Source organism: Eubalaena glacialis, chromosome 2, assembly GCF_028564815.1.
Source record: "Eubalaena glacialis isolate mEubGla1 chromosome 2, mEubGla1.1.hap2.+ XY, whole genome shotgun sequence".
Lineage (NCBI taxonomy): Eukaryota > Metazoa > Chordata > Mammalia > Artiodactyla > Balaenidae > Eubalaena > Eubalaena glacialis.
The window spans coordinates 191,954,153-191,974,843 of NC_083717.1; the positions used below are offsets into that span (position 1 = coordinate 191,954,153).

Consider the following 20,691-nt stretch of genomic DNA (forward strand, 5'->3'; position numbering starts at 1 on the left):
TATTCATCCAGAGCACATACCTCCATCTATTGCATTATCTTTTTTTAACTCAAAAACGGATCACACTTTGTTTGGCATCTTGCTTTTTTCACCTTATTTTAGAGACCCGTCCGTCCCAGCACACACAGGCAGACACACCTCCCTCTTTCTTAAGAGCCTTTAGATGCCCGTGTCACATCCTGTATGGTTACCGACACCAGGACACCAGGATGTTAGATACCCAGAAACGTCGATTCTGGCCCAAACTGTATGCACTTTGAACTTGGCTGGATTTACATTTCCGTCGACCAGGATGTGCTTCCCGTCTCCGCACACCCCTACCAGCCCGGGGGCGTCCCCTCCCCACTGTTGGGTAGTGTGCAGTCTGACCCCAGGAACCCAGATGGGGTCAGCCTTGTGAGGCGTGCAGGGACCACGAAGGCCATGGTGATGGGGCAGAGAGGTAGGGCGTGGGCCCCAGGGCTCTGGGTCACCTCAGGGCCCCTGGAAGGATGGGCTGGAGCCCCAGCACATTCGTCTCCCAGGACCTTTACAGAATGAAGTGCCTGCCTTTGGGCCGGGAAGTTAGCTGGGATGTTGTCAACCAACTTCCTCTAGGCCCTTCCTGAGGAACCCTCTGCAACCTGGAGCTGGCGGAGACGCCTGCCCAGTGGCCCTTTGGGGGCAGCCCAGAGACACGGCCCATCTTGGAGTGTCCTCGGAGGTTCAGCTCCAAACTCAGAGAGCCGGCGACTTGTGGAAACAGCCAGATCCGTTCTGAGTCAAGCCCAGCAGAGCTGCTGCCGGGGCCAACCCAGGTCACCCACATGAGTGGCCACAAAGCAAGGAAGCATGGCTGCCCCCGGACCATCACTTGCTTAGAGAAAGTTCTATAGGAGAAGCTGCAAATCTGTTTCCAGTTATGGTGGCATTGCTGGGTGAAGAGGGGGCTTACTGGGAGAGGCTGAAGTTTAGCACATTGGACAAAATATTCCCGTGCTGAGTCCGACCCTCAGCTGAGAAGGGGGTCGGCCGCAGCCACCAAGCTCAGCCCATGTCCGTGGCTTCGCAAACCTGCCACGTCCACCCCGACTGCCCTTCCGTAGCTCCTTCTCCTTCCCATGGCCCACGAGCCACCACTTCATCATGCAGCCACTTTCTGTCTCCTCGTCCACCTCCCCTATCCCAGTACCCAGATTATGAGCCTCTAGAGACCAGAGGTCACGTCTTCCCACGTCTGTGTCTCCACAGCACAAAGCAGTGTGGCAGGGATTTCGTAAGTCAGGGATGGAGGAAGACAGGATGTGGAATAGCCCTTGGAGGAGGGCGTCCAAGGACCTGGTGCGTTGGGTCCTGGGCTGACCACCAGGGCTGTGATCTTGAACCTCAGTTTCCTAGTCTGTAAAAGGGGGTTGGAATGACAGTTAGCAAGGGTCCCTTCTGATTCTGTAATTTATGAGTTTACTCACGGCAGGAGCCGGGATGAGGGGAGGCCGAGAAAGCCCCCGGCTCTGTGCCGCACGCACACTGGAGGGGCAGCCTACCCCACAGCCACGCCAGCTGCCCGCCGTCCCCCCAGGATCGTTCCCCGGCTCCACGGTGTCCCGGGGAAGGCAGCAGAGGTAGACAGGAGGGCATGGGAGGACACGCTTTCCTGACCATCCAGCCCAGCAAAGCTAGAAACCATCAAAAAGTAAAAATTCCATTTGTAAACAAGATCGAATTATTTGATTGTGAAACCTGGGTCCATGGAATTTAAAATAATTTAATATGAAACAATATCATTTGAAATGCTGGCCAGCCAAGGACCTGGGGGCAGGACGGGTTCTAGCCTCCTGTGGCCAGACACGTGGAACCCAGCCTCAGGGAATAATAACAAGTCATCATTCAACAAGCATGGCTGAGAGTCAGCTACATGGCCACGCTGGGCCAGGCACGGGGCAGCCAGCCCATGGCTCCCGTACCCCTGGGGTTCACAGTCTGGATGGGCAAGCATGACATAGACAATTAAAAAGCAGTGCCGAAGAGCAGGAGAGGGGCGGTTAAGTGGCATACAATCCAAGCCAAAAGGGAGGCCGAGATGGAGCCAAGGGCAAGCGCCGTGGGCCACAGCGGGCACTGTCAGGGGAGTCTCTGGGAGCTTCGGGATTGTGGTGAGAAACTGAGGCATCGCCCTGAGAGGAGGGGACACAGAGCAGGAACATTAGGATAGAAATGGAGATCATTTTCAACCCCAGCTTTATCTTGTGCTGCCCGTGTGACCTTGGGCAAGCGAGTCACTTCCAAGCCTCAGTTTTTTTTGTTTTTTTTGTTTTAAAGATTTGATGAAAGTTCATAATAATGCAGTTGACAAGAAAATTAGTTATTTCTGAGATATACATTTTAAAGTAATAACTAGGATTATGACTTATAACATTATACCACCAAGCCTCAGTTTTGTCATCTGCAGAATGGGAATAATTAAGCCTGGTCCCCACTCCCTGGCTGCAGCAAGCGTCAGAAATCATTCACGTGCAGGCCCCGGAAGCTGACGTCACCAATGGACAGAGGCATTCCAGGTGAGGCAGGGATGCAGTTGGCTCCTGCAGCAGATGCCGTGCAGGGGTGAGGCGGTGGGCAGGTGCCCTGGAGGCCCAGCACCTGTTCAGTGGGCTCTGTTCTGGGCTCCTCAGGATCCCGCTGGTGCTTTGCGGAAGGATGGTGGAGCCGGGGCCCAGCCGATCCTGGTACAGCAGCACTCTGCCTCCACAGCTCCTGCCTCAACATAAACACAATTGGGAGTATTTCAGGACCGTAAGGGCAAGATAAACAAACCCAGGGAACCCAGACAAAGAGCACGCAAATGCTCACTTTCATGTCACATCCAGAAACCACATGTTCATCAAGCCACCTGCGGGCTTGTAGCTCCATGGGGAAGTGCAGGCTTGTTGTGTTTAGAAAACCAAACTCGCCCGTACAGCTGCGGGGGACGTCCGGGTGCCGCCTCCCCCCATCCTGCCAAACACAGCTCCAGCCACAGAGCAGCCCTTGAGGCAACCGGAGGATTTCAGGGGGTCCCGGTGCTGCTGGGTTTGAAATCACCTGCGAGGCAGTGGGACGGCAGTGGGCACTTCTCATCACTGCGGTGCCACCTGGGGCTCGTCCCCTAACCTCTGTGTGCACAGCAGCGTCTGGAAAATGCCCAAGGTCACCTGGCCAGTAAGTGACTTACCTAGAACTCAAACCGGGCCCCCCCGCTCCCCAGTCCCCCTCTCTCCCCATCACCCCTAACTGAGTTCAACTGCTGAAGGCAGCCAGGACGTGGCCAGGACTGAGGAGAGGAGACCAGCACACACAACCAACTACCTGTGTGCTCGGGGAGGTCTCCAGATCCCTCCTACCCTTTGAGGCGGCTATGCTGAGAAGCGTTATTTTTATTCCTCCCCAAGCCTTGCCAGATTACACTGTCAAGGCCAGCACTTGGGAGATATTTCCTTGGTTTCGCAATTCACGCGGTGACTAACACATGTTACATTTTGAAAACCTCTCTTGGTAAAAATTTAAGCTGAATTGTAAATACAGAAAAGTCTCAGTGTGGACGGGGTGCACGATTTCTCAGTGGCTGTTTTGTAATCCCAAGATTCAGAAGGGATGTGGAATTCTGTAAAACTGGATAACGAACACCTGTCCGGAGCCATCCTTTGGGCAGCAGCCCTACCATCTGTCCATCGTTATGTAAGTTACAAAACCCCTTCGTGTTCCCCGTCTCATGGGGTGCCCAGAGCAGGGGTTGCAGAAGTTCACGACGGGTGATGGATTCCCTCCGTGGGACAGGAGTGCACGCACCCACCCCGTACTGCCAGGGGCTGGACATACCCTACCTCATTTCGGTGCCATTCGGTATCGGGTTACGGTGACAAAGCTGAGGCACAGAGAAGTTAAGACTTGCTCAAATTCGTAACCCTGATTAAGGGACAGAGCAGGACTCGATCCCAGGCTTCGTGCCTCTCCGCAGCATGGCATGCCCGGGCACACCACAGCCCCTGCTGCCGGGCACCCGTGTCCCAGGTGAGTCATCCACTCTGCACCGGCCTCAGCTGATTGCACCAGGGTGGTACCCACCTGGGACAGCCGATGCATAGGCTGGACAATGGGTGTCTCTGTCTGAGCATCTGAAGTAAGAAATGGAAGAGAGTGAGACAGTTGGCAGCAAGGCGCCCTGATGTCACGTGCATGCCAGAACCACGGGGCCACGTTGGAGTTGGCATGGGAAGGTGATGGGGAGAGGAAGGACGAAGCAGAAGAGCTCAGAGCGGTGGAGGAGAGACCATCCACCACGAGAGAGGCGAGTCAGGAGAGGCCGGGCCACTGGCGGCTCCAGCTCGGTACCAAGTGGCCAGAGTGCGGGCAGCAGCCTGTCCGCCTGCAGCCCCTCCCCGCCCTGCCCCCGCCTCCATCACACCCCTGATTTATTGCTTAGTCGATAACACTTATCAGTCTGCAGTTTGTCTCGTTTACCTGTGCAGCGTCGATCTCCACACTGGACTGTAGACTCGGTGCTTTAAGTGGCCCGTCTGGCCGGCTCCCCGCGGCATCACCGGAGCCTGGCCCAGCATCTGCGCGTAGCAGCTGGGTGATTATTTGTTGAATTCATGCCCCCCTGGAAGATGGAGGAGCCACCCCGCTCCGCCCCGCTGCAGTGGGTGATCCGAGTGGGTTTTACCAGCACAAGGAGCCCCGGCGGACATAAGGTCTCCGGGCCACGCAGGGGTAGGGCGGGCAGCTCTCTAATCGGCAGAGTGGTCATGGTTGGGCGGGGAAGGAGGAGCCCGGAGGTGGCCATGCAACCAGGGACGCGTTTATGATGCAGTAAACTCCGGGACGAGTATTGATTTTTCTTCAAAGTCCAGGGCCTGTCTGGGCTCCTCTTGGCTCCCTGCCCACCATCGGCACCCGAGCTGCCTGACAAGCCCAGACTCGGGCCATCAAGGCACAAGTCTCCTGGGTGCGGGTCCCCCCGCCAAGGCGTCCTCGCCAACATTCCGGTAGCTTGGACCTTCCAACCCCCTGGCCTTTGCAGTCCGCTAGATTCTAGCAACCAGAAGATGTGTCCATCCAAAGATAAAACGTTGAGAGGGTGCTTGCTGAAGAAATTATGGCTATGGAGGAAGGGGTATAAACTCAGTTTGGGAAGCGTCATACATGCTTCTGTTCTGTGATCCCTGAGCGGGCGAGATGTGGTCTGAGCTCTCAAGAAACACACACATTTGGGGGATAAACGGGGTGCGGAGAGACCGAGAGATATTCACAATACAGTGTGATAAGCTCAAAAGTAAAAGTGTGTCCAGGGCCCACGAGGGAAGCACCAGATCTAAATGGGGGGTCAGCAAGGGCTCCCCAAGGAAAGGAAATTTCCATTGTCTCTTGCGATTTTAATTCGGCGTCCCCAGAATGCCTGTTATATTAGAGCCAACAGGGCCCTTAATGGAATTACTCAGCTTTCAGTAATAACGAGTTTGTCTAGGTCATGTAGGGAAGTACTTTAAAGTTATTCTTTCTTCTTTTCTATGATTGCAATGACGTACAATGCTTGAAAAGACATTTTCCTTAATTCAATTACCAAGTGAGCTAAATGCATTTGCTGGAAATAATTAAGAATCTTTATAAATATAAAACAATTATCCCGTCAAAATACAGTGCTAGATGTTATTATTCAAGCTAGCTTCTCAATCAGATACCCCCTTTTTCAAAGCAATTCCAAAGCACTCAATGCTAATCTCCCCAGACAGAGCTGCCGGTGTCCGGCTTGCAGTGCCCAGGCTGCTCTGTCCTGCAAGCATCTCACCGAGATGCAAGTGCTGGCCCACATCCGCCCACCCCGAGCTGCCTGCAGCCAAAGCTCTCCTCACTCACCTCTCGGGTCCTAGCCTTGGCCCAGAGCAGGTATCAGAAAACACCGGGACAGAGACCGGAGGAGCCTGAGGGGCTGAGATGACAGAATGCAGTGTGGCACCCTGGCTGCCATCCTGGCGCACGGAGGACATTAGTGGGAAAATTGGCGAAGTCCAAACAAAGCCTGGAGTCGAGTTAACAATCATGGACCGATGTCAGTTTCTGGTGCCGGCAAAGGTACCCCAGTAACGCACGATGTCTACAAGGGGAAGGGGTGGATGGGACTCTCTGTACTATCTTTGCAGCTTCTGTGCATCTGAAATTATTCTAAAATAAAATCTTTATTTAAAAAACAAAAACAAAGGTGACTGACTGGGCAAACGGGAGGGCAGAACCTCCCTACAGCTCAGTAGTAAAGCCCCTCCACCCCTGCCACCAGCCGGCTCACCTCCAGGTGACGTAGTGTGGGCCGTCCAGTAAAAGGGGGTCCCCTCCGGGGCACCTCATGGGTTAGCACTTTTTTGGTAAATATTTACAGCAATTTTATTTGTAAGCAGATAGCACTTTTAATAGAAGTGTGTTTGATGTCAGGGTACGGGAACCACCACAGCCCTGCAGGAGCACGCTGCATCCACACGCTTTTCTTGACCTCCCGAGAGCCTGGGATTCCACTTAGAATCCCTCGGAGATGTGCTGTGACTTCCATGGGCCCCTCCCACCCTAATAATATCTATATTAAAAAAATGTGTATAAGCCTTCAAATACTTGAACATTATTTTTCTGCTTTAGGCAAAATTGAGCAGATGTTCATCGGCCCCTAAAAAAAATCGTGTTGAGACAGGCATTCTTGCACCACGTCTGCCGCGTCTAATGGAGAAGAGGATCCCCGGGCCACACTTACCAGCTAAGTGACCTGGGACGAGTTACTTAACCAGCACATCTTCGATCCCTCTTCTGAAAACCAGGGATAATGATACCTGTTTGCAGGCTTTTACGAGGAGTGCCTAAGCTAATGGGTGTGAAAGCACTAATTTGAGCCTGGCCCCCAGGAGGAAATCAATAAAGAGCGGCTTCTGTAAAGCATCCTAGCCATCCGAGCAGACCACGATATTTCTGTCTTCTAAAACGCTCCCGAGAGAGCCTCGGCTTGATTCTGCAAATAAGACCTCTGGATTTCATTCTGCAAGCTTCAATCTATTCAGCTCTCTCCCTACCGGAAACTCAAAGTACTTAAACAGGGTCTGAAGCCCCTACACCTGGCCCCAAGTCCTGTCTGAGCCCCTCACGTCTCACCTAAGGCCCACTCTGCTAGGTTTCCCATTGACATTTGCCTCGGTGGGCTTTTCTGGATCTAGTCCTTCCTCCAGGCCCGGGGCTCAAGTTCCCTCATTGTAATAAATATGAGGGAGGGTGTTTATGAAGGAACGGGGAGTTCAGTGAAGTCCAGGCTGAACTTGGCCTTGCCCTCTGTTTGCTTTCTCCTCCTCCCGGGCAGGCTGGTGGCGCGGGCCTGGGGCCCTCACTCAACCAGCCTGGAAGTGCCAGGGATTCTACCCAGAGCTGCAGACAAAGGCTCCAGCGTCTCCACTTCCACCTTGGGTCCCCTCTGAGTCTTATTTCGCTAATGAGATCAGACAGGCTTGTAATTTTAGGTAACTGCAATTGCTAAGACTGGAAGGGAGACTCATTCCCTGGCATTCCCACAAGTCCTTCCCAGTTTGTTTAGCTTGGGAAATTAGGCAAGAGCAGGTAGAAAAACTCCGGGTCAAACACAAGCCATCGCAAGAGTCTGATTCAGGCTTTACCGACAACATTATTCATCCTCTCGTTCCTCTTGTGGGCTATTTATTTATTCATTTATTCAGCAAATATTTATGGAGCGGCTAACATGTGTCCCGACCTTGTCACACCCTCAGGCTTCTCTGCCTGGTGTGGGTCACAGCCACACCCCAGTACCCCAACCTCGTATCCTCCCAGACCTGGTCGAAGGTTACCTCCTCTGGAAAGTCTGCACCTGACTTCTATGCCAGACGCACTTCCTGCCTCTCCCAAGGAAGGCCAGCAGGAGTGCTGGGGTCACACAGGCCTGGCTGAGAAGCAAGGCTCCAGGTCATCCCTCGTGTGTGTCCTTGGGCAGGTTACCGAAGCTTTTACCCTGTTTCCCCATCTATAAAGTGTGGACGATGTTAATAATGATGCTTACCCCCTAAAACGAAATGCCTGGGAATGCTACATAAAATATAATAAACATCGTTTGCAATGTGCAACCAAGCTCGCAAGAAAGTGAAGGAGTCACCCAGGACTGAGGGGAGGGCTGAACGTGGGTGATGGGTTAGCTGGTCCTGATGCTGAAGGGACCCCAGGCCTTCAGGCAGACCCAGTGCCCTCACAATGTAGGTCTCAATTGTCACTGGAGACAGGAGAGGGCCTAGGGCACATGCCAGGTGGGATGTTGGGACCAGCATCCTTGCCCAAAGCCAGGATCTCAGGGGGCTCCCAGTACAGGTATGGGCAACTAGGGAAAATCCGCCTTCTGGAGCAGGAGAGACATCCAGTGCCCCCCAGAGTCAGTCCTCTTTCTCCAGGCACGGATGGACACATTCCCTGCCCCTTTCCAATTGGCCTGGCCTTGGGACTGGTTCTGGCCAGTGGGTGCTGAGAAGAAGAGACGTGAATCACTTCTAGACCAAAACAATGAACAGCCAGCACCAGATTCTCCAGGCCATGCGCCAAGATGGCAAAGCTGTGTTGGGATTGGGGCAACCTGGGTCGCTGAGTTGTTCTATGTGGGACAGTGGCCAGGAGAGTTGCTCAGATTCCCTGCAAACCTTGCAAGAGCAGGAAATAAGCCTTTGTTGGGTTTAGCCAGTGAGAGGGATTGTTTGTTACTGAAGCAGGGCTTATGCTATTCTGACTAATGCAGCTGGCAAAGGAGATGACAAGCAAACTTGCTGTCTCCACCTGGGATCTAGGTGGAGACAAACCATCTCCTCCGTTTTTACTTCACAGGAGTTTGGGGGTCACATTTATACTACCTTTTGGTCCAGGAAACCCCAAACTGTAAAATTAACTTAAAGATATTTCCAATAAGGTTGTACTGCTAGAAACAAACTCAAATCCCCCTGCAACCTGGCCTCACAGGATCCCCACAAATATAAACCCACCAAAGAGGCAATCACAGCCCCGAGTTCATCAAACAAATGCAACTACTAATTAGGGAACTTAAGTAAACTTTTTTTTTTAATGTTTTAAGAAATAAAATCGGAAACCAAAATTATGGGGAATTAGCAAAGTACTATCAAAAAATGACCAAATAAATTTGAAAAAGAACCAAAGAACTGGCTATGAAAATCTTACTAATGGTATTAAAACCTTAATACTCGGTAAAACAGCAGATTAGACCTACCTGTAAACAGAATTTGTGAAATAAAAGGTAGAATGAAAGAAATTACCTAGTGACATACAGAGAGAAAAAGAGGTCAGAAAAAAAGAAAGAGGTTAAGAGACACGAGAATCGAATTAATAGTATAATGTCATCTAATTGACGTTCTAGAAGAAGGCAATAGAAAGAACAGGACTGAAAGATGAACTACATGAAGATATAATGACTAAGAATTTCCCAGAATTGATAATAGATGGGACTCTTTAGATTCAAGATGCCTGGTGAGTCTGTAGCAGGATAAATAAAAATGAATTCATGCCTGACATATCAAAGTAAAGCTGCAGGAGACCAAAAACAAAACAAAAGCATAAAAGCAGCCATTTATTCATTCACCCATGTATAATAGAGAGATTTTTTGAACGCCTACTAGATGTCAGGCACTCATGTAGACGTTTGGGATACATCAGTGAAAAAATACACAGAATTCTTACTCATTCCCACAGGGGAGATAGATAATGAACAATAAGCATAATTAAGTAAATTTTACAGTGTGTTAGAAAGTGATGGATGTGCTATGAGAAAAAAAGAAAGAACAAAATGGGGGGATTTGGAATATGTGTGCAGTGGGGAGAAGTTGGGGCAGAGTGCAGTATTTAATAAAATGTCAGGGGAGGCCTCTTTGAGAAGGTAAAGTCTGAGCAAAACTTGCAGTAGAGGACGGATTTAGTGATACAGAAAGAGGGGGTGGCATTTCAGGCAGAGGGAAACAGCTAAAGGGTCCCTTGGCTGCGTAGCTTCTTCTGTAAAGTATTTGTTCAAAGCTTTTGTCCAATATTTTAATTGCATTGTTTGTGCTTTTATTACTGAGTTGTAAGACTGTTTTTATATATTCTGCTCAAGTCCCTTATCAGACTGTGAATTACAAATCTCTTCTCCCAAGCTGGCTCGTCCGTCCAGTGTCTTAACGGGTCATCTGAAAGGCAGATTTTGTTCATTTTGATGACATCCATTTTTATCAAGTTTTACTTTTCTGTTTTGTGGTGGTTTGAGTCTTATTAAGAACACTTTGCCTGCCCCAGGGTCACAAATAATTTCTGCCTATTTTCTAGAAATTTTATATTTTTGGCATTTATGTTTAGGTCTGTGATCCATTTCAAGTTAACTTTTGTGTGTGATGTGAGGTAGGGGTTGAGGTTTATATTTTTATGTATGTTTATCAATATTTGTTTTAAAGACTTTATTTCTCCCAATGATTTACCTTGGCCCATTTTTTAAAAATCAATTGGTCATATACACGTGGTTCTATTTCTGGGTTCTCTGTTCTGTTCCATTGATCTAGATGTCTATCCTTACACCAATACCATACTATTGCTTCATAGTAGGTCTTAAAATTCAGCGGTATAAATCCTCCCACTTTGTTGTTTTTCAAAATTGCTTTGGCTATTCTCGGTCCTTGAATTTTCATATAAATTTTAGAATCACCTTATCAACTGCCACAAAAAGACAGGTGTCATTATAATTGAGATTCCCACTATAGAATCTATAGATTATTGAGGGCAAAACTGACATCTAACAATATCAAGTCTTTGGATCCATGAACAAGATGTATCTCTTTATACCATCTTTAATTTCTGTCAGCAGTGTTTTATAGTTTTTAGAGCACACAGGTCTGGTACATATCGTGTGAAATTTATCCCTAGGCACTCATGTATTTTATGCTATTGTAAATAGTATTGTTTTTTAAGCTTTTTTTTTTTCAAAACAAACAACTTTTTATAGACGTATAGTTGATTTACAATGTTGTGTTAGTTTCAGGTGTACAGCAAAGTGAGTCAGTTTATATACATACATATGTCGGGTAGAGAGTTACCTTATACCTTTCACTCACCTTTTCTAATGATAATACCTAAGTCATGGAACAGTTATGAAAACTAAGAAATTAACACTGGTAAAGTGCTATTAAGTAAACTACAAATTTTATTTGGATTTTACCAGTTTTTCCACCAACGTTCCTTTTCATTTCCAGGATCCAACCCAGGATCCCACACTGCCCTTAGTCTGCGCCCTCCTTAGCCCACTACAGTCCGTGCAGTTGCTCAGTGTTTCTGTCTTTCAGGACTTGGCACTCTTGAAGAGTAGAGGTCAGGTGTTTCCTAGAACATCCCTCAATTTCTGTTTGTCTCACGCCTTCTCATAATTATTTGAGGTTCTGCATCACTAAGAAGATTACCACGGGAGTAACATGAGCCATATCAGTGAGTCCCCGATGCTACCGTGTCTTATTACTGGTGACACGAACTTTCATCACTTGGTAAAGATGGTGTCTGTCAGATTCCTCCACTGTATAGCCACTATTTTTCTTTTTGTAATTCGTAACTTTAGGGCAGGGAGATACTTTGAGACAATGCAAAGGTTTTGTTTCCTCTTAAACTTTTGCCCACTAGTTTTAGCATCCATTGGTGTACCTTGCCTCCATGATTTCTGTGGAATTCTAACAGTGATTTTTCTATTCCCCCCTCGCTCCTTTTCACATGTACTGATTGGATTTCTTCTGTAAGGAGGTATCGTTCTTTGTCCCCTATTTATTTATTTATTACATTATTAATTTATATTTCTGTAGACTAAAGTATATTTATTTTATTATTTGGGTTATAATCCAATACTATCATTGTTTATTCTGTTGCTAATATTATTACAGCTTTGGCCATTGGGAGCTCTTTCAGATTGGCTCCTATGCCTTTTCAGTATTCCCCCATCCTTTTGCTTTTTGTTTATATAACACATTTATAATACAGCATTTTAAATTTTCAATTACCAACTGTTCTTTGCTAGTATGTGGACAAACAATTGACTTTTGTATATTTAAAATGAGTTTCTTTTCTTTTTTTTTTTAACATCTTTATTGGAGTATAGTTGCTTTACAATGGTGTGTTAGTTTCTGCTTTATAACAAAGTGAATCAGCTATACATATACATATATCCCCATATCTCCTCCCTCAAGCATCTCCCTCCCACCCTCCTACCCACCCTCCCACCCTCCCTATCCCACCCCTGTAGGTGATCACAAAGCACCGAGCTGATCTCCCTGTGCTATGCGGCTGCTTCCCACTAGCTATCTATTTTACATTTGGTAGTGTATATATGTCCATGCCACTCTCTCACTTCGTCCCAGCTTACCTTTCCCCCTCCCCGTATCCTCAAGTCCATTCTCTACGTCTGCGTCTTTATTCCTGTCCTGCCCCTAGGTTCTTCAGAACTGTTATTTTTGTTTGTTTGTTTTTTAGATTCCATATATATGTGTTAGCATACGGTATTTGTTTTTCTTCTTCTGACTTACTTCACTCTGTATGACAGACTCTAGGTCCATCCACCTCACTACAAATAACCCAATTTCGTTTCTTTTTATGGCTGAGTAATATTCCATTGTATATATGTGCCACATCTTCTTTATCCATTCATCTGTCGATGGATGCTTAGGTTGCTTCCATGACCTGGCTATTGTAAATAGAGCTGCAATGAACACTGTGGTACATGACTCTTTTTGAATTATGGTTTTCTCAGGGTATATGCCCAGTAGTGGGATTGCTGGGTCGTATGGTAGTTCTATTTTTAGTTTTTTAAGGAACCTGCATACTGTTCTCCATAGTGGCTGTATCAATTTACATTCCCACCAACAGTGGAAGAGGGTTCCCTTTTCTCCACACTCTCTCCAGAATTTATTGTTTGTAGATTTTTTGGTGATGGCCATTCTGACTGGTATGAGGTGATACCTCATTGTAGTTTTGATTTGCATTTCTCTAATGATTAGTGATGTTGAGCATCCTTTCATGTGTTTGTTGGCAATCTGTATATCTTCTTTGGAGAAATGTCTATTTACGTCTTCTGCCCATTTTTGCATTGGGTTGTTTGTTTTTTTCATATTGAGGTGCATGAGCTGCTTGTATATTTTGGAGATTAATCCTTTGTCAGTTGCTTCATTTGCAAATATTTTCTCCCTAAAATGGGTTTCTTATAAGCAACAAATAGCTGAGTCTTGCTTTTTTATCCAGTGTCACAATCTCAGCCTTTTATTGAAGAAGTTAGACCTTTACATTTAATATAATTATCAGCATCATTTGGTATAGGTCTGCCATAATTTCATTTGTTTCTTATTTGTCCCATCTGTCTTTTGCTCCTTTTTTCCTTTCTTCTTTGCAATTAGTTGTGTTTTTTTTATTCCATTTTCTCCACAGATATCTAATAAACTGTATCTCTTTGTTCTAATTTTTAGGAGTAGCTCCAGGATTCAAAATATACATAGCTAATTTATCACAGTCTACCTTCAACTGTTGTAAGTCACATACGATGTAAGTATCCTACAACAATATTCTTTCATTTAATTCTCTTATCCTATGTGCTATTGTTGTCATAGATTTTACCTTTCAATATACAGTAAGCCCCAGAATATATTGTTGATATTTTGTTTTAAATGGTCAGTTGTCTTAAAATTTTTCTTTTAATAAGTGTTTTTAAATGCAGTTAGCAGAACAATGTTAAACATTTCATGTAAAATAAAAAATTATATTACATCTATGTTTGTATATTTTAATGTTTCATATACAAAATGTATAGAAGGTTGACAATCAAACATTACTTCTTTCAGGGAATAGATTGAAGAGTTTATTATTATTAAGTTTCTATTTGTATCAAAATGAAATGAGTATACATGACATCTATAATTTAGCTATATTAATTCAAGTTTTTAAATAACACTTATGAACTGCCAGAATGCCACAAATATCATTGTGAATAATCACTCTTAAAATGAGCTTTTGTTTATTTAAAAATTTTTTTTTACATTTCTCTACACATTTGCCACTTCTCATACTCTTGCCTCTTTTTTTGTAGATCCAGTTTTCCATCTGATATCATTTTCTTTCTGCTTCCTTTATTATTAACTACCTTTAATATTTCTTGTAGTGCCAGTCTGCTGGTGCCATTAAAACTCTTTATTTTGCCTTCATTTTTGAAAGATATCTTTGCAGAATATAGAATTCTAGATGAACAGTTTCTTTCTTTCTTTCTCTATTTTAAAGCTGTTACCCCATTGACTTCCGGCTTGCACTGTTTCCAAAAAGAATACTACTGTCATTTGTATATTGTTTCTCTATATGTCTCATTCTTCTCTGGCTGCATTTAGGATTTTTTCTTTCACTCTGGTTTCAGAAAATTGCTTATGATGTATCTTGGTGTGGTTTTCTTTGTATTTATTCTACTTCATATTCGTTGAACTTCTCAGATTTGTAGGTTTATAGTTTTTATCAAATTTGGGTGTGGCATTTCAGTTGGGCTTCCCAGAAAGAACTCTTCTGTCTTTGAGAATAAAGGCCAACTGATGTGTTATTAATGACCCTGATAACCACTCTTCTCAGACTGCTGTCCAGGAGCCTGAACAAACCGGTCCCAGTTTGGTGTTAACAGTGCTGTGGTGTGGGTTGGAATCTGGTGAGAATCTGAGGTTCTCTCAGTTCCTTGGAGAGTTGGGACAGCACTGCCACCACCTTTGGGCTTGGCTGTGGTGATGGATACACCACATGCTGCCCAGGATACAGGAAGGGCAGGAGTCCTTTGGAAAAGGGGAGTGGTTTGAGCTTGGGGAGTGGACCTCTCCAGCAGACGCGTCCACCGGGCAAGTCAACGACTGGTGGGGTGGGGGGTGAGTCTCCACTGTCTCTGGGGTCTTCCTCCCCAGGAAGGATCCAGACCGGCCAGGCACACATCTTCAAGCCTCCCTGAGAGGTTGGCATTGCTGAGCACCCAACTCCTCCAGGTCACCTCTGCGTCCCCATCCTTAACACCACATTTGCAGCTGTTCCTTTACCTCTCCCAGGGGTTGGCCCAAGCATGGAACTCAACCCTTTTCCCTTCTTTTCTCTAATAAACCACACGTGGGAGGCTCCTGCTGGAGTGGAGGGGCTGCTACATGGCAGCCATGAGAACACCAGGGGTCACACCTTCCTCAGCCCTCTGCCTTGCCCTTCCCACCCAGCCCCCGCACCCCGTTCCCCCTCATCTGCCCTTCTCCCACCCTGGGGGTCTCCCTCCCCTCCAGGAATTTTCCTCGCCCAGAGAACCAGGGCTGGAACTAGGGTGAGGCAAATGAGGCACTCCCTTCAAGCAAAACTTAAGGAAACACCAAAAAACTCAGCAATGAAGATAAGTCACATTTAATGCAATATTTTTTAAAGTCAAAAGTTATGCAAATACAGCTCAACAACAACGAAAAATAAACAGCCCAATTCAAAAATGGGCAAAGGACTTGAACAGACATGTCTCCAAAGAAGTTACAGGAATGGCCAGCAAGCACATGAAAAGACGCTCAACATCATTAGTCATTAGGGAGATGCAAATCATAACCACAGTGAGATACCACTTCACACCCCCTGGGATGGCTAAAGTTTTTTTATTTTTTTTTTTTAATTTATTTATTTATTTATTTATTTATTTATTTATTTTTGGCTGTGTTGGGTCTTCGTTTCTGTGCGAGGGCTTTCTCTAGTTGCGGCAAGCGGGGGCCACTCTTCATTGCGGTGCGCGGGCCTTTCACTGTCGCGGCCTCTCTTGTTGCGGGGCACAGGCTCCAGACGCGCAGGCTCAGTAGTTGTGGCTCACGGGCCCAGTTGCTCCGCGGCATGTGGGATCTTCCCAGACCAGGGCTCGAACCCATGTCCCCTGCATTGGCAGGCAGATTCTCAACCACTGCGCCACCAGGGAAGCCCCAATTTTTTTTTATTTTAATGGAAAATAGGAAGTGTTGGAAAGGATGTAGAGAAACTGAAACTCTTGTGCATTGCTGGTGGGAAAAAAAAAATGTTGCAGCTACCATGGAAAACAGTTTGGCATGTCCTCAAAAAGCTAAACACAGAATTACCGTATAATCCGGGAATTCTACTTCTAAAAGAATTGAAGTCAGGGACTCAGAAAAATACTTGTACAACAGTGTTCATAGCAGCCCTATTCACAATGGCCAAAGGGTGGAAACAAACCCAGAAGTTCATCAACAGATGAATGGATAAACAAGATGTGGTCTATTCATACAGTGGAATGTTATTCAGTCATAAAATGGAAGAAAATTCTGACACTGTCTACAGCCTGGATGAACCTGGAGGACATTATGCTGAGTGAAATAAGTCAGTCACAAAAGAACAAATATTTGTGATTTCAATTCTATGAGTTACCTAGAGTAGTCAAATTCATAGAGACAGAAAGTAGAAGGGGAGTTTCCGGGAGCCGGGGGAGGGAGAATAAGGAGTTTGTGTTTAATGGGGACAGAGTTTCAGTTTGGGAAGATGAGGAAGTTCTGGGGATGGATGGTGATGATGTGTATGTATCTAATGCCACTGAATTGTACACCTAAATGTGGTCCAAATGATAAGTTTTATGTTATGTATATTTGACCACAACTTAAACAAAAATAGTGCAAAAAATCCATGATGAACGGAATACCAAAATTTAAAATAAAGACAAGATCTGTGCTATGACAGCCCTTCCTGGAGCCTTAGACAAAGAGAAAAACCACTAAGACTAATCCTGTCTTCACTTCAAATGTTGGTACTTTGTTCATCACAGATTTTTTGCATTACTTTGATTTTGTTAAATACTGCAGTAAAATGGGATTTATCTGGATAATTGAGATTGCGGATGCCCCCTGAAATTTTGCACGCAATGCCAGTGCCTCACCCTAGTTCTGGCCCTGAGGAATTCCATTTCAGCTACTGAAGTGATGAAGTCTCCCTCAATCCTCCCCAGAGTCAGCCTCAGCAACTCCATCCCACCCGCCCCCTGCGGAGGCCACTCCCACGTCCCTTCTGGCAGCTGGATCAGGGCCAACCCCACTTTCTCTCTTTGAATTCCCCACTGCCATCCCTCCACAGAATAAAACCAAAGGCCTCTCGGAATATTATTCAGCCTTAAAAAGGAAGGAAAATCTGACTTATTCTATCACATGGCTGAACCTTGAGAACATTATTTTGAGTGAAATAAGCCAGACACAAAAGGACAAATAGCATTCCACATAATGAGGTACTCAGAAAAGTCAAATTCATAGAGACAGGAAGTAGAAGGGTGGGTGCCAGGGGCTGGGGGAGGGGATAGGGTGTTGTTTAATGGCCACAGAGTTTCAGTTTAGGGAAGATCAAAGAGTTCTAGAAATGGATGGTGGTGATGGTTGTACAACAATGTGAATGGACTTAATGCCACTTGACTAAACACTTAAAAATTATTAAAATGGTATATAATATGCTATGTAGATTTTACCACAATTTTTTCTAAAGGTGAAATACAAACAAAAAACGGTGCCACGCTTGGTATATCCGAGGTAGTTTGACACAATGAGAGTTCACGGTGGAGCTTCCTTCCCCGCTTTGTCCTCTGAACTCCGTGGACCAAAGTCACCGTCTCATCTGGCCAGAGGCCACTGCTTGTAAAACAGCAAAGATAAATATTTTCTACCTCGACTTGGGTAGGAGAATATAAACAGAAAGGATCCAGATGGATTTTTAAAGTCATCACGTTTTGTCCCCACTTTTTCCAACCCTGATATTGTCAACCGTCCTTAATTTGGAAAATGCACCTGGGACCACTCCTCCAGCCTGTGCCGTGATTCACTCACTAGTCACAGCTCCTCTGGGACTGCAGACTGTCCTCACACAAGAGACGCCCTTGGCTGCTGTGACAAAGCATTTCTGTGCTCATCGTAACCACGCACACAGGGTCTGCGGCAGTGAACACGCATGATTTACATCCGAGGGACGGGACATGAGCCCAGAGTGGCCAAGTGACTTGCCCAAGGTCACACAGCTGGCCGAACCTTGGGCTGTGGGCTCTGGCCCCTCCCCCAGCACCCCTCCACCTTCCAGACACAGGACACGTCCTTGGGCATCTTAACGACAGCCGTGGACCTGGTTCAAGCCCATCTCCCCACCAGGCTCCCCAGCCCCATGGCAATTAATGCACGCAAATCGGAGGCCACAGGCCCCAGCCTGGCACAGCCAGGACCAGTCAGTCCTCTCAGGGCCTGCCTGTTTCCTCCTGCAAATGACGTTGGGGGCGTTCGTGGCGGGGGCAGAACCCCCTGATAATGAGGCTTGATTGGACCGAGATGTTTCTGCCGAGGCCAGGGTGGCGCCTTGGCCAGAGCAAGTTCCCGGGCCGGCCTTTCCCAGACGGCCCCCATCTCTGCTTGGTATGCGACAAGGGTCTGAGCTGGGGTCCAGCTGCCTTCCCAGGCCATTCAAGTCAACTCCCGCAAAGGCTTTCTGTTGTTATTACCACCCTCTGCCATTGCCAGGGGCCGTTTTTGTCTTCCCAAATGGGAAAGTATCTTTTACTTTTCTCTTTTGACACTGACTATTTGGCCTAAAGCAGGGACCAATTAAACTAATTAATCCCCAGGCGCTTTGCCGATGGAGAGGCTAGGCTCTCACACTTCGGGTCATTCGAGTGGGAGTGAGCGAACTTGAGCATCCTTTGTGTGACTCTGACCTTTGGGCTGGACAGGCTTTGGCATGGCCTCACCGGGCCGCCAGGGATGCGTGTCCTGAGTCTCCCCGCCACCCCTACCTGCCCCACTGGGGGGCACCAGGCCCTCCCAGCGGCGCTCACGTCTTCACCTCGGACTCAAGCCAGGCTGCAGCTCCCAGGGGGACTGTTTCCCACTCCTATGCACAATTAGCACTTTCTCTTAGAAGGGGAATAAAGAACCCCCAAATCTGGGAGAGCACAGTCAGCTAAAGGGAGGGTGTTCCAGGTGGAGTTCAAAGACCCCTGGGGTGGGAGTGCCCCTTCTTCAAGGCAGCTCAGCCCCCGGTTAACGGGTCCCTCGTCAAACGTGTTTTCTTCATGGACGACAGCAGACTTTCTTTGGCTCCGACAGGGGAGAGCAGCTGCCCACACTGTTTACTCAAATACCATTCTGGCAATATTCAGAGTGTGTTTTTTCTCTTCCCTGCAGGATCTGAAACCATCCGTGGGGCGGTTGGACGCACGCGTCCACACGTGGCTTTCCGGGGTGGCGTCTTTGCTGAGCGCAGAAATCCTGTTCCCCAGAGCCCTTTGCCGTGTTCCTCTGGGCCTACCCACCCCCGCTCCGCCCACTCCCGCTAATGGGCATGTTTCCGTGAACACTGAAGACGAAAAACATGCAATTTTGAATGTGTCTCTTTCACCGTCACACGTTTCTTTTTATTGTGCGTCTTGGCTGTGCCGCACTTCAAAATTCCCAGGGACCCTCCCCAGCTCGGCTTTCAGAGGGTTTCGCACGTTTGACAACCCCCTCCCCAGAAAGCCAGAGGGCACTGGACACGGACTTTTTGTAGGGTGTCTCCGAAAGCACTTTCAATAAAAGGCTCCGCGTCTTTGCCTCTGGTTTCCCTTTGCTGTTGGAGCTCTGGGCTTGCAGACCCAAGATCCGTTCCGCGGCCGTGCACACCCGGGTACATCTTGACAAGCACCGGCTTCCAGAACTTTGCACAACACTGCGACCACAAGCACTCAGGATATGTGAGGCCGCGTTTCCCAGTTGCCTTCTGACACTCCGGTCATTTCCTGGCCCAGAGGCATCGCCATGGGCTTGAACACCATCCCAGCGGGTCTCTCTTCCTCCAAATTAAGTACAAGCCCCTCAGTGGGGTTGTTCAGGGCCCCTCCAACATGCCCCCCGCCTTCCTGGCCGGCCTCCCCATGGAGCCCCTCCCTGCATCCCACATGCTGGTCTGAGAGGCTGCTTACCATCCAGCAAAGAGCCTGCACGCTCCTTCTGGGCCTTTCCTTGTATGCTTCCTCCCAGCCCACTGGTTCTCCCTGTGTCCGCATCTCGGCCAGCTGCAATCCCACTGAGTCCCAACACCCCCGGCCCCTCACGTATCTGCCTCTTGTACAAATCATCACACATTTCGTGGCTGAAAACTACACAAATGTATGCCCTTACAGTTGGTCAGGAGTCCAAAATGGTCTCACCGGGCTAAAATCAAGGTGTGGGCAGGGCTGGCTCCTTCTGGAGGCTCCAGGGGAGAATCTGCTTCCTTGCCCTGTCCAGCTTCTACAGGCCACCAGAACGCCTTGGTCGTGGCCCTTTTCTCTGTCTTCCCAGGGCATCGCCATGACCTCTGCGTCCATCATTGCATCCTCTTTTCTCTGACTCTGACCCCACCATTTCCCTCTTTCCCTTATAAGGACCCTTGAGGTTGCATTGGGTCCACCTGGGCAATCCAGGACCATCTTCCCATCTCAAGTTCCTTAGCTTCATCCCATCTGCAAAGTCCCTTTGGGGTCCCTCGTTCAGCCACGCACAGTGCACAGCGCCTGGCCCGTTCCAGCTGACGACCTTTCGCCTCCAGCCTCCCGTTTGATTTCCCAAAGCAACGTGGGAAGTAACAGGACAAAAGCATTAACCCCACGTTACAGGTGAAAAGAAAAATGAG

General features: G+C 47.5%; 1 long non-coding RNA gene across 1 annotated transcript in view; it reads left to right on the forward strand.

The window, feature by feature from the left end:
• The window catches only part of LOC133085713 (uncharacterized), a 30,855-nt gene extending 11,313 nt beyond the window's left edge, over positions 1-19,542 (forward strand). Inside the window, exons 2-3 of the long non-coding RNA XR_009699586.1 lie at positions 13,503-13,578; positions 19,224-19,542. This is a non-coding gene — a long non-coding RNA (uncharacterized LOC133085713). The remainder of the gene's footprint in view (positions 1-13,502; positions 13,579-19,223) is intronic.
• The last annotated feature ends 1,149 nt before the right edge of the window (positions 19,543-20,691 follow it).